Source organism: Ooceraea biroi, chromosome 10 (genome assembly GCF_003672135.1).
Source record: "Ooceraea biroi isolate clonal line C1 chromosome 10, Obir_v5.4, whole genome shotgun sequence".
Lineage (NCBI taxonomy): Eukaryota > Metazoa > Arthropoda > Insecta > Hymenoptera > Formicidae > Ooceraea > Ooceraea biroi.
Window position 1 is genome coordinate 12,251,302 of NC_039515.1, and position 13,372 is coordinate 12,264,673.

The following is a 13,372-nucleotide window of genomic DNA, read 5'->3' on the forward strand; positions in this document are numbered from 1 at the left end:
AATACAAAAATAAAACAAAAAATAAATCCAAAAAGATACAAAATCAACTCTAGCTCTGAAACAGTTGATTTGCGGACCTATGTTGCCGAAGACTTTTTTGCTTCTTTTCATGAGTACTACACGTGGATAAAATATCCGACCTTGTTTTTTAAACACCCTGTATATTCATGATGTTAAAATAAACTAATCAATATTGTTTTTATTTATATATAAAATATGTAATGGTAGATATGATGGTAGGGACGATAGAGGCTCGTCTTGCGGTTATAAATATGCCCGATTTTTTTTAAGATTATTAGAACGGGCGCAATCATGGTTTCAATCGTTCAGCAACCTCTTCAAGATAGCTTTGTATCCTCCTTAATAAATCAACATTAATCGATATAAAAATTTGTATACGATGTATGAACATAAGTAAATATACTCACAAACTTTTATTGTAATAAATCTAACACTTCCCTTAAAAAAAAATTCATGAAAATACACAAAAAACGCCCAAAGAAACGGGATTCTCCCCTTAAAAACAAAAGAGATATTTAGGTCTCCTTTAACTGGGACACCCTGTATAATACATACAGATTGAGGAATAATTTTTTAAAATTTAGTTCTTCTAAGCGAGTAATAAATTAGCGAGTATTAAGTTTTTTATAAATTATATTCTTCAGTGGGCATATAGGCATATGGGGGCATGAATGTTTATGTAACAATTATAATATGTGATGGAAAATATTTGACAGAACTTTCTTATTAGTAAGTCTAATTTGTTACTGATATTGAAACAAGCACGTTAAGCGTGACAAGCGGTATCAGAACACTCGTCAACTTAATTGTCTGATTTGGTTCGATGAATCAATTCGATTATGCCGTATGGGGAAATTCAGGAAAGCCCGGCTATGTTGTAGCCAGGCGAGTCGATATAGGGAATACTTTTGTGCTGTGTTGTAAACTTTATAATTAGATTTGACATAATTATTTAATGTATATCTCTTGTGTACACGACAATTAATGATATACGTAATAAACAATATTAATAACTGCGTCCTAGAATTATGGTTAAAAATGCCTGATGGTAGCCAATCTTTTACATTCTTGCAGCAGATATCGGCTCGTTACCATCTTTGCATTAAAACTTTGCATAAAATATAAACGGATAAACTGACAAAGGGAGCGAATCTAACGTAAACGTATAACCGATATACGTAATATAAGGTCCAGCTCGTGCTTACGTGTCGATCGAGCAACGACCAGCCTTTCCTTCTCGAGAGATTTATTTATGTAAAACCCTTTGTCCTTGAGGAGCAACGAACTGTATGAAACGGAAAATCCGCGGCGGTCGCTCGCTGCCGCGCATTTCTTGTAACATCTGTGTAATATAGCCCTTTATTTTTTTAAATCAAAGAAAGATATTCTTCATTAAGTTCTGTTATATATTTGTCCAGCACCATTAGCACAAAGATAACGAAAGGATATTTTTTTAAACTCCTTTCATTACTAAAGCCGATTACAGTCACCCACCGCTAAATATATCTTGTATATTAAAGGTGGCTGTAGGCACCCATCAAAATTGTATTAGTTAAGAACTTTGATTGAGCCTAGCAATATCGCTGAATTGTTGACATGTGTTTGTTTAGAATTTATTATGTATTATTTTGAAATAACTGAATAAAAAGACCAATAATTTACATAAAACGGCAAAGTAGCACATGTTACTGTTTGCGGCAAAACGTAGACTCGCGGCTCAACTGTCCAGTGGCAGCATACTGGCAATTAACTTTGTCATAACGAAAGAGTTACTTTTCCACAAAGCGAAAAGATATCTTTAAGACATCTTAAAAAAGAGATATTTTTGACATCTTCTTTTGTTGTTTTTTCGGCATAGCGACATTAAGTCATCTTTTCTAAATACTTTTACTAAAAGACGGAAATATATCGAGATTTAATGATCTTTTTAGACGAATTGATGTTATATGAATCGCTACTATTTTATGCGACTTACGTATATATGAATATTATTTTAAGACATTTCGTCGTTTTTAATTAGAAGAGCCTTGAGTTCAAGAAGTCTTGAGTTTTTTTAGATTATATTAAAATGCTTGATGTTTATATTCCCAAAAATATGCCAAAAGTATGCTTTGATTTCTTTTAAATATATACTTTTATTTATCGTTAACAAATGGCGCAATATTAAATAAACAAATTGAGTTTTTGCTTGTCTCAATATAACGTGATTAATTACGCGTTAATTTTAAATACATTCAGCGATAATACGATCTATGTGAATCAGATAATTGTAAATTGCATTTGGATTGTAAAGGATGCGGCCCACATACCAGACAAAAGATATTTATTGCCCATGATATCAACAACTATGACCATCGCAAAGATTTAACATATTGTAATAAACCTAACACTTCCCTTAAAAAAAATTCATGAAAATACACAAAAAACGCCCAAAGAAACGGGATTCTCCCCTTAAAAACAATTAGTGCTAGAGTTGATAAGAAGTTTTATTTGACTGTGTATGTACATGACTGTATATGTATGTAATGGAAGGAAGTATGTACCTAATGACTCAAAATTATGATAATTTCTCGTGATATTCACCAGTCCAAATTATTTTAATTTTTATCGGAGTTATACGTTTACAATTTAATTTCGATACGCCAGTTATTTCGATATGTCAGCCTGCTAAGTCGAGAATTATCCATAAACATACGAGTTGGTAATATATAAAGTACCGAATAGTGCAATAAAAAAAAATGTACGATGAACCTCGGTGCTGTAAAAGTACTCATCGTGAGCGATCGCCGTGAATACGAATATAATTAAAAGACAAAGAAATTTTGTACCACTCATGGATAGCGCATTATTGGATAACTGATTATTTAGATTATAGAAATAAATGTATACATATATGTGTGTGTGTGTATATATGTATACATGTATATATATATACATATATATATACATATATATACATATATGTATATATACGTATACATAGATATATTAGATCGATGCATAAGTTCTTACCAATGGGTCGATGAATCGATCGCCTCAAAAGATGACTCCTTCTTTCGACATAGCATTCACATGTCGGAAAAATGGGAAAAAGTCGTACAAAATATTTGTTGGAAAATATTTTCATTGATTTATGTTATGTCGATTGTTTTATTTCAAAAAAGAAACATTACAAAATCGGCAAGAACTTATGCACCTTATATATATATATATATATCCACACACACATATACATACATACATACATACATACATACATACATACATACATATATGTATGTATGTATGTATATATACCGCGAAAAGGGAAACTCATAGCATTACCAGGAAGAATAAAATACAAAATATATATATTTTATCTTTACTCATATATATTCGCGCATAGCAATTATAAATATTGTATACTTAAATTAAGTCAAGTCCCGTGTATGTCTGCTATAGTAGAAGTAAAAATGAACGTTAATGCAACGTGTGTACGTACGAAGCATGTCTCTACGATAATATGTATCTGAGCGTAATACTTAAAGTTTAATTCGACGAATAGAAAATAACGAATAGAATTAAAAAAACATGTCGGAGTCATTTAGTGGATGAAGATGATGATCGTGAATTTGAATTGCATTTTTGCTTGGCTAAAGAATTGTATCCACCATTCAGCGTATACCATCGGAGACGCGCAATTCAAATCTTATTTATTGTCCACGATAAAAATGTGAAAAAGGCACTTTTAAAACTAATACATAATGTACATAATAAGTCCGATCTTTTTAACTAGGCTATCAACAAAATGCTATCGAATAAGTAGAACAGAAAAAAGAGCGAAGAGATATAGATAAACAAGAAGTTCGTTAATGGCAAACTAACTTTCAAGCTGTAATCATTTAGTTCAATAATATTTATTGATTCTCTCATATAAATATTATTTATATCGTGAAGTGAATCTTTCTGTTTGTTTGATTATATAATAAATATTTTTTATAATGTACTAGATAATTGTAGGTTTTGTATGTACCATCATTCTAACACTTCCTTGAACATCTCTACGAAAGTTAGATGAATCAATAGAAATTACGAAATTCTATGCTGATGTACTCTCTCATATCCAATCGGATAACACAAAAACGACTCAAAGATACGTTTTACGTAATTGTATCTTGATGTTTGTTTCATGCTTAATCTGAAATCCTTATAAAGAATCCGTTTATAAAATGTTACGCTTTTAATTATGTGAATCAAGCTGTAAAATCTTAGCCTCATTTGTGTATGCGCCGCAGAGTTCCTTACTTCCTATCTCATCTCAGAGAGAAATCGTTTTATATCTCTTTTATTCATATACCTCTCTTTTAGTTTCATATATCTTTTAAGTGTATATTTCTATACATAAAACATGCGAATCATTCAAGCGGAAGTCTCTTGTTATTTTACTTTGATATCTATCGAACTGAAATTTATGATTATGAAAAGATTTCTTTAAATAATAAATAATTTTGTAATTGCAAAAAACTTCTAAACTGCATGTCAAAATATGTTTTACCAATTTTATTTTTTTCTGTATTGTGGGAACAATTTCTATAAATTTTGTAATGTACTTCACTGATTAATAAATATTTTATGTGTATATATTTCTTTTGTTTAATACTTAAACTATATTTTTCTGTGTACATGAGAATGTAAAAAACATTATAAGCAAATTGCTTATGCAATGGCAGTTAGGTGACATTAACATTAACCACACGCAATCTGAAAGCCGATCTTTTGCTATTTCAAAAGAAGAAATCCGTGAGATATATGGTCTCATTGATTTTAGGTTCCGCCATGTAAAGACTGATAGACTTCGTAATGTGAGACAAGAATATTGTATACTACAATAGTTGCTAAAAAAGAACAAGACATCCAGACCGATGTAATTATTTATCGATAGGTAGAAATAATTATTTAATGGTATATGGTGTGTTCGAATCGACTAATTATTCCCGAAAAATCTCGCAGATTAAGAATCAATTTAGAGTGACTTCGGACTTTACAAAAAGTAAAGTTTTGTCTTTTGTAAATCAAGTTGTGACATCCGAATATAAGCAATAAAAGCATCATTATATATAAATATATATATATGAAAGCTACCGAAGTTGCTCTAACTTCTTTTCTGACAAACTCCCTCTCAGAGGGTACGTGACATACAAGATGCATTTGTATATAATTAGTCATGAAAAATATGGAAGAAATAATGTGAAGAAAAGTATCTTCATTTTTTTTTATTATCGGCAGGGCAATGTGAAGAGCGACGTCTGACGTTGCGGCATCGAATCGCGAGTCGCGACTTGTATACGATACCATGTAGGTAAAGTAGGTACCTGTTTAATAGAATAAAAAAGAAAAAACCTTACAAAGTAAAAAGATAGCAGAGGTCTAATTAATTACTATTTATTGATACGATATAATAACGACATGCACACGCATGAGTTTCTTGAGTAACTTCATTACTCAGTGACTCAACGAATAACTAGAGTAAGAGGATGACAATATTTCGAGAGCCGCTACGTTGTCGTCCAGTGATGTATTCTTGGTCATTCCAGTGTGTTGCATATGGATTTAACAGTTTAATGGTTGTAACAGATTCTTTATCGAAATTTCATACAAAACTGATTTTTCCTAGATATTTTGTCCATCTATTATTTCTTCTTCTCAAATATCCTAAAGAGACTCAACAGTTATATAGTAGACCAAGCAACCAAAAAGAAATACCCTTCTAGTTGGCACACCAAAGCAGATAAGTTTAATAGCTTCAGTATTATAGAAATTCGGTTTTGGTTTTAGTAATAATATATTAAATACCTACATGCGGTACCTATACGGTTTTTGCAAAATATATTTGTGCCAAGGTCATGTAACCGACTTGTAAGTGCAAAGAATGTTCCGGGTACACACATGTTTCCGAGATAAGAATTTCAGAGACAAATCACAGTTTATTTAAATGAAAGGAATGACGCGTCGTATTCTATCAAAGTTCGCGTTAACATGTTTTCTTGAAACGTGACATACGATCCGCGATTACGTTCGCTATCTCGTAACTGCACACTTGAGTCACCACGATTACGTGGACGCATTGCCCCGACCGAAAGCAAAGTGTATGTATCATATATTCTACATATTATGCACATGTACACACATACACGCACACGCACGTGCAGAAATTCACACACGGTAAACACGTAGCCTATTTACAAAAGACCGGGTACAATGCATTTGTTCCATGTGGTTCCAACGAGAAAGATCGTGCGGAAGAAATACTTATATACAGGTGTGCCTAGCAGCCGAAAACAAACATGGGCAACACTACTTTATCGAACGATAAATTGAAAAAAGAAAGATATAAATAAAGATAAATATATATATATATATAAAATATATATATAAATATATATACATATAAATTATATATAAATATATTTAAATATAAATATATGATACTATTATACAGCTACAACAAACGTATATAATTATTTTGTAGTGTCTTGCATTATGTAAACTACGTGTACACATAAAAAGTATGACAGTGATGATGTTGATAACGATTGCAATGATAAACGATATTTACGCGAATGAAGTATGTATTATGTATAATGACGAGGACGATGACGATGACGAGGGATAATAGTATTATATGCTATCACGTGTCGACGAATCTCAACTGTATTGTATTATATTATATAAGAGTCTGTCCATAATAATAATAATTATATTAATTATAATAGCTGTGTTTGAAAACGAGAAATAAATTGTGGTTGAATATGAAGTAGGATGTGATGAAAACGGATATCTACATATATATCGTGTCTCCCTCTCATCATGATATTACAACGTATGTGCGGCTACACGTTGCGTTACGTTACGTACATATAAATCTAGTTTTCTTCGCAGTCAATGGACAGATCAATGAGATCATCTGTCGGATGATTCTCGGCATGAAATCACGATTTCTACGCTCGAAGATATCGTGATCAGTACGCCACTGGTTTCCTTTCGAGAGGGTAACTCAACATACCCGGAGGTTGCGTTTATACGAATTGCAGCGGAAGGAACCATTGTATAATCCAAGATGGCCTCCACCTCGGAGAGGATTATTATTGGCTAATACGAAGCAAGAGGCCCCGCCTTGGCTCACGGCTCGTGACGGGATGATTTATTGGGATTTCTGTCTGTTCGCCCCTGCGCTGCAACGAACACATCGTGCCTAGCTCGCCTAGACGGTAGGTATGCTCGGATTCGCGATATTGGATTTCGACATCCCGACAAAGTGCAGCTGTAACCGTCCCTCGGACGACGAACGTCTTGATTCCACATGTCCACGTGTAGTCCAGTACGCTTCAAGTGTCAATGCCGGATCCAATTTCTTACAAGTTCTGTCTTGTTTTATTGATTACGTATATGTTTAGTACTTCTTGATGCTATATAAATTAGTATCCATTTCTTCCTTTTTGGTCGAATCTCATGCAGAAATTTGCGAAAGATGCACCTGTTGGATTCGGCTTGCGTTATCTACTAAATGTCGATAATTGCAATATTGGAACAGGAACGATTTCCTCACAGACGATTAACAAACAAAAGGACAGATATTGCTTCTCCTAAAGAATATATCTACATTATCTATGAAATAATAGCGCAATTTCGATGTTTCCTATATCTGATATGTAAACTGCGTAAAAGTTCAACACTGATTTATTTCTGCCTTGCTTACGCATCATGCACTCATGTCGAAGTATGTTCTCTCTTACACATGGTATCATCGCTACTCTAATGTTCTGCGTTGATTAGGGATGTTAAATGTGAATTAATTGATGTATTAAATGTATTCGTTCGCTCTTTGCTGTGAAGAGATCAATGAGTTAATGCGAACGTCTGCCGCGTACGTAGACGTGAACGAGAGGTGAGTATAACAATGGAAATCTCGTAATCCATCGCATTTCTGGAATTGCGCAGCAGATCAGGGTCACAAGAGACGAAGGAGTGGAGGGATTCATCGCTGTGTGAGTATCGCGAAAATTGTGCGTACATGCAGCTTGGGGCAACGAGATACGCGGTGACCTTTGTCAATTTGGTTGTTGCAGGTGCATTCAGGTTACAAACACGCGAGGTAAAGAAAGAGAAAGAGAAAACCTATAGGCAGAATGAGTGGAGAAAGCGAGGTAGAAGCAAGAGAGAGCGAAGAGTCGGCGGAGTAGAGACCTGGCAAGATAGAGGAGCCGGTGGGAGGATGGCGGTTAGAATTTATGGCCGCTTTATCACTTTACCGGCCTTGCCGCGTCTCCTTTAGCCGTGAGGAGGGCAGGATCTCACGATGAACTTTGGCACTCGACTACGCTGCACTCGACGAGCGGTGAGCCCGTTAACTTTCTTGTTTACTCGCATTTCGCAAGAGATTACAAGTGCACCTGTTTTCTCTCTCTCTCTCTCTCACTTTCTCTCTCTCTTATTCTCTCTTTCTCTCATCCTTCCTCTTTATTATTTCGGTAATGTAATTTTGCATAAATTGAAACGGTACAATTATTGCAGTACTTCAAAACGGTTGTTCGAACAATTATATCGAACGAATTATAAATATTTTGATAATAAAAATTTAACGGTATCACTTTGCCAAATCGCATGTCATGTCTTTAATTTAAAAAATTAATTAACTGCATTTTGCTATATACAAATAGCGATGAATTTCTGAATTGGACAGTTTTATTGGTTCATTGTAATAAATAAGAGCAATATTGAAGTGAGAAATTTTTAGATCCTAGATATTAATACGCAATATTTCAGAAAAACAATAAGGGATAGAAGCCGGAGGGTATACAAGCCTCCGTATCTTCTAGTCTCGACGGGATGTTATCCCTACGTCTCACCGATTCAAATTTATGTCTTCATATATTTGGTGCGGGCTGGTTCTTCGGCTCTTTGGCATATGCCGTTACACTTATGGCCATTTGAGTAGTCGGATTTTAATTTACTACGGTCTACTACGGGAGATTGTGCCGGCAATTAACAGGAAAAGTGGCGCCGACCGAATCCACCAGAATAGTGTAAACACATTAATAACTGGTCTCACGAGTAACTTATTGCATACACGGACGCTCCACCGCGCGCTCGCGCGCGCGTGAGGCCTCGTAAAATTTACGTCATACTACCTGTCGCGGCATGACGACAACAACTACATAACGCATAAAGTAACCCCCATTAATAGACCATAAATTCTATCCCCGCGGCGCGCCGGTTGTTATGTATGAGCGTCGTTAGTGTTAATAGAGTGTTAACGGCTTTTGTGCCGCTCTCGATTCTGTCCAGGACGTAGGTGACGGAGGTGGTGATGTAGGTAGAAGCTTGTGTGACAAGGGAGAAGAGAGAATGGTAAGCGGTTGCCATAAAGGAATTCTGGTTGCGTGTTGCCCGGCTACTATTAGCCTCGCGCTTCTGCTATTTTGCATAGAGAATGCATCAATTTTCGGCGCTTCTCGCTCACTGACTCCCCACTATCGCCACCTTCGACGATTTTGTCTCCTCGTCACTCCTCCCCCCGCCTGGCTTTCCACCTCCCTCCACCCTTCTCCCTCTGCTCAATTTCCATCACGCATCATTTGACTCGATTCCTCGTGCACGCTGCTTCGTACAATGTAAATCGTATCGAAGATAATTGATATCACGAACGTTTATTTCCCGGGAAATGCATGGTGTGCAATGGACGCTCGTCCATCCCGACTGTTTCCGCGGCGTTCGTTTCCGTTGACGATGATAAGCTTCGATTTGCACTCCGGAGATGTCCAATAATATAGACAATCACCAAGAGTTTATAGAGAATTTAGCGTCTGTATGTAGAAATGTTCAGCCCAAATGTAGACTTTGTAAAGCAAATCTGCATGAATAAAATCAGACGCATTTTATTTGCTTGTTGTATCATTTACGTGCAAAGAAACTGATAACAAATTTTAGAGTTGACGGAGCATAATTATATTTTGTATTAGTTCTTTTATTAGGTTTTACATTAAGAGTTACATATTAAGATTTTGTTGATTGTTTTGTGAATTATGTAAAGGAAAAACGGATTAATAAGTATACACTTATTATTTTCGCGATAATTTGATAGTAGCTTACTATATTTTATTCTTAGGTGTAAATAGTATGTGCTTTGGGTGGATCATTGTATGGTGCAGAGAAGGCTGTGGATACATAACGTATAACGGCACATAAATCAATAATATCGCTACCCCCTCTCCTTTCTTCCCTCCCTAGGATACACTCACTATCCCCGAACACCGTTACTGTTCTGCAAACCACCAAGCGAAGCCGACATCTCTTCCGCAATCAATGTTCATGTCTAAAACATCACGAACAGTATATAATCTCTAGCATTCGACCGATCAATCCGTCCGTTAAAATGTTCAAACCAGTATACGACTCACTTAACTAATCTATTATCAATCTAATGCATGCTTGTAAAGTACTAATACCATTATTGAATACTCAGCTTTGAGACCATACAGCAACAAGAGTAATATCTGTATCGATATTCGAATCGAACATGGCTGTTCGATATAATCTTTTACAAACACGATTAAACGTATCTCAACACTTGTATCATTCTTTAAAACCAGTTATATATAATAAGTATTCTTATATTAAAATATTCTTTAATATTCATGATGAATTAATTATAATGTTCTTAATTAAATCCAGAGATTCACAGATATTACGCCAATTATAACTGTTTTCCTGCACGCATAGTGAAGTATGATCTGACATTTGTCAAAGCATTAATGTGAATTTATTTCGTCTGTGGCATGTTTCCACGTGTTTTAGGAAGTTTGGGTCTGGACACGTCGCCGATATAGAAAGGCTAAATGCAAAACCTTGTAAGGGGCGAGACTCGCGCATACTCCGAGAAACTAACAAAACATCCTCGCAATTAGCCGGATGTCCCGATGACATCAACGGGGGCATCCCCCGAGACCGCCAACCGTGCTACGTAGCCTCGCGACAGAAATTTCGCCGCTGCGCCACTCTGCCGACCTCGAGTCCCCTACCGCCCTCCACCAGTCGTGTTGTTCCTACCAAGCGGCCGTTCGCGGCCTCTCAACGGGATTCTAGGTGACGACGCCGTGCTCTCTCCTGCTACACAGATATGCTAAATAATAAAAACTTATCGGATCTGTGTCGTCCAGAATTGGATACGGACGGACGGCGGGAGAAAAAGGTGCGCGCGGCCGGGAGCGGAGGTGCTCGTCGAATGAAATTGAAAAGTAGCCGGGAGATATGGCCTTACCGACGAATATCGGTAGACAGACGAATGGCGTGGGAATGAGCAAGGGGTTGGAGCGAGTAAACGGGACATGAAAAACTGCCGCGCAAGGGCTGATAGACTGAAAAGTGTTTGTTCGATGGACGGACGTTTTTTAAAATCTTTTGCCGCCTCTGTTTCACTCGAGGTCATTGGGATGCATTGTACGCGAGATTGGTGCAAATACATTTGCTTCATTGTTCCTCGTTAAAAATATCGCGATTTAGGTCGATACATTTTCACAAGGATTTAGGAGACGTAAGTAACATTGCTCGGGTATTGCATCGGACAAATTGAAAAGGTTCTCTATTTGTTAACACTATGTTATATTATTCCAACATTAGTTGTTATACACTTGCATATTTTCAATTATTATATTCTTTACAGTAATTTCTCCATTTTTTATCTTTTTACTTCTAACGATTATGAATTACAGTAATAATTTAAAATATCTGTTTCTTCTTTCAGGTTCCATTAAATTCCTGATCAAGCATCAGCATGAATTTTAACAGAATTAAAAACAATTATCTCGTCTGATGAAAGAGTGGATGTCCTTTTATCACTAATCACATTTTTCGAATCAAGTGATACATGAGTATGAAGCTTATGCCAATTAAGACCAATGCCTTTGGATCTCGTCTAAAAGAAGAAAATAATACAAGCAACAAGATGCAAGAACATTATATTATTAATCTGCTGATCATACCAGAATCGCTCAAGAATTGATAGAATCTGACTCTCGAAGCGGAGAAGTATACTGCGACATCTGCGGCGACCGATGGAGAAGTGGAACCGGAAAGGAGGACTGTAATCAGAAGAGGAATTGGTCATTGAATACTATAATTAAATGACATAACCAAACAGTTTGTTCGCTTGAATCTCTATTCGAAATTGGCGCCTTTTCAAGAGGACCGGCAACCATTAGATTGCCTCCGTGACATCCAAGGTGGAGTATGATGGTTCCATCGAGTAGGTAGTGCCTAGACGGGGCTCCACCCAGCACTTAGTTTACGTCGCGATTGCGGCCCCGGGCACGGCCGTTTCCAGGGTACAGTCACGCCCCTGCCATGCGAGTACTGTACTCCCATTCGCTGGCCCATATCTCATCTGGTCCATCGCATTAGCCTAATCTGCCAGCAACGCGAACGCAAGAGAAAAAAAAAAGATACGGCCATCGACGTTGCCACTGACGAGAGAAATCGCGGCGAGGTGCTGCCACCTTTACGACAGATCAGTTGATGTTGACCGGTTGTTGAATCGATTTTTTCCTTATAAGCAACGTTGTTTCGTTCTTGTTTCGGCTAGTGGTCCGTTTTAATTGTTTGCGTATTACTAGAGTCGATACATTAATCTTTAATATGTTATTTTACTCTTCGCGTCGGTCATACATTTCATCATCTTTCCGCTATTTGCTTCACTACGAAAGTGATCAGAATGCTGGGTAAGAAAAAATTGACTTTTAATCATAAATAAATTCATGCTTAAATATAAATAAAAATTCATGATTATAAATAATTTTAGATCATTATAAATTCAATTTTTAATCAAACTTTCGTTTTTGTGTTAGTTATTAAATATACGATTTTTATATGTAGTAGATATCTACTCTAGCAATCCTTATCTTGATTGAAATATTCGTATTATTGAAATGTGTAGCTAACATCTTGTTGACATCTGCATTTTTGTTCTTATCTTTAATCAATTTTTCCTTAATAAAAATATCAAGCTAATATTGCATTTGAAGTAGCAAAACTCTAAAGACTACTTAAAGATACAAAAATTTTTAAGATCCTATTATTTAATTTGCGTTTTCTGTTATAGTTATTTCCATCGTCGGACGCAATCCACCGACGTTGAGTCGTTCTTGCAGATCTTCACGAAGACTGCAGGATAGGTAAGTAATTTGATGCATGTGTAAAATTACAACAATGTGAGTTGTAATACCAATTTTTATCAAATCTTTCTTTCATGTTGAACTAAAAAACATTACATGCATGCAATATAATAATTTTATTTCATATTCCCAATGTCTCTGTTATT

The 13,372-nt window shown here is 35.9% G+C and overlaps 1 long non-coding RNA gene across 1 annotated transcript in view; it reads left to right on the forward strand.

Moving 5' to 3' along the window:
* Positions 1-12,573: 12,573 nt before the first annotated feature.
* The window catches only part of LOC109611151, a 33,972-nt gene continuing 33,173 nt past the window's right edge, over positions 12,574-13,372 (forward strand). The window contains exons 1-2 of the long non-coding RNA XR_002193504.1: positions 12,574-12,773; positions 13,154-13,226. This is a non-coding gene — a long non-coding RNA (uncharacterized LOC109611151). The remainder of the gene's footprint in view (positions 12,774-13,153; positions 13,227-13,372) is intronic.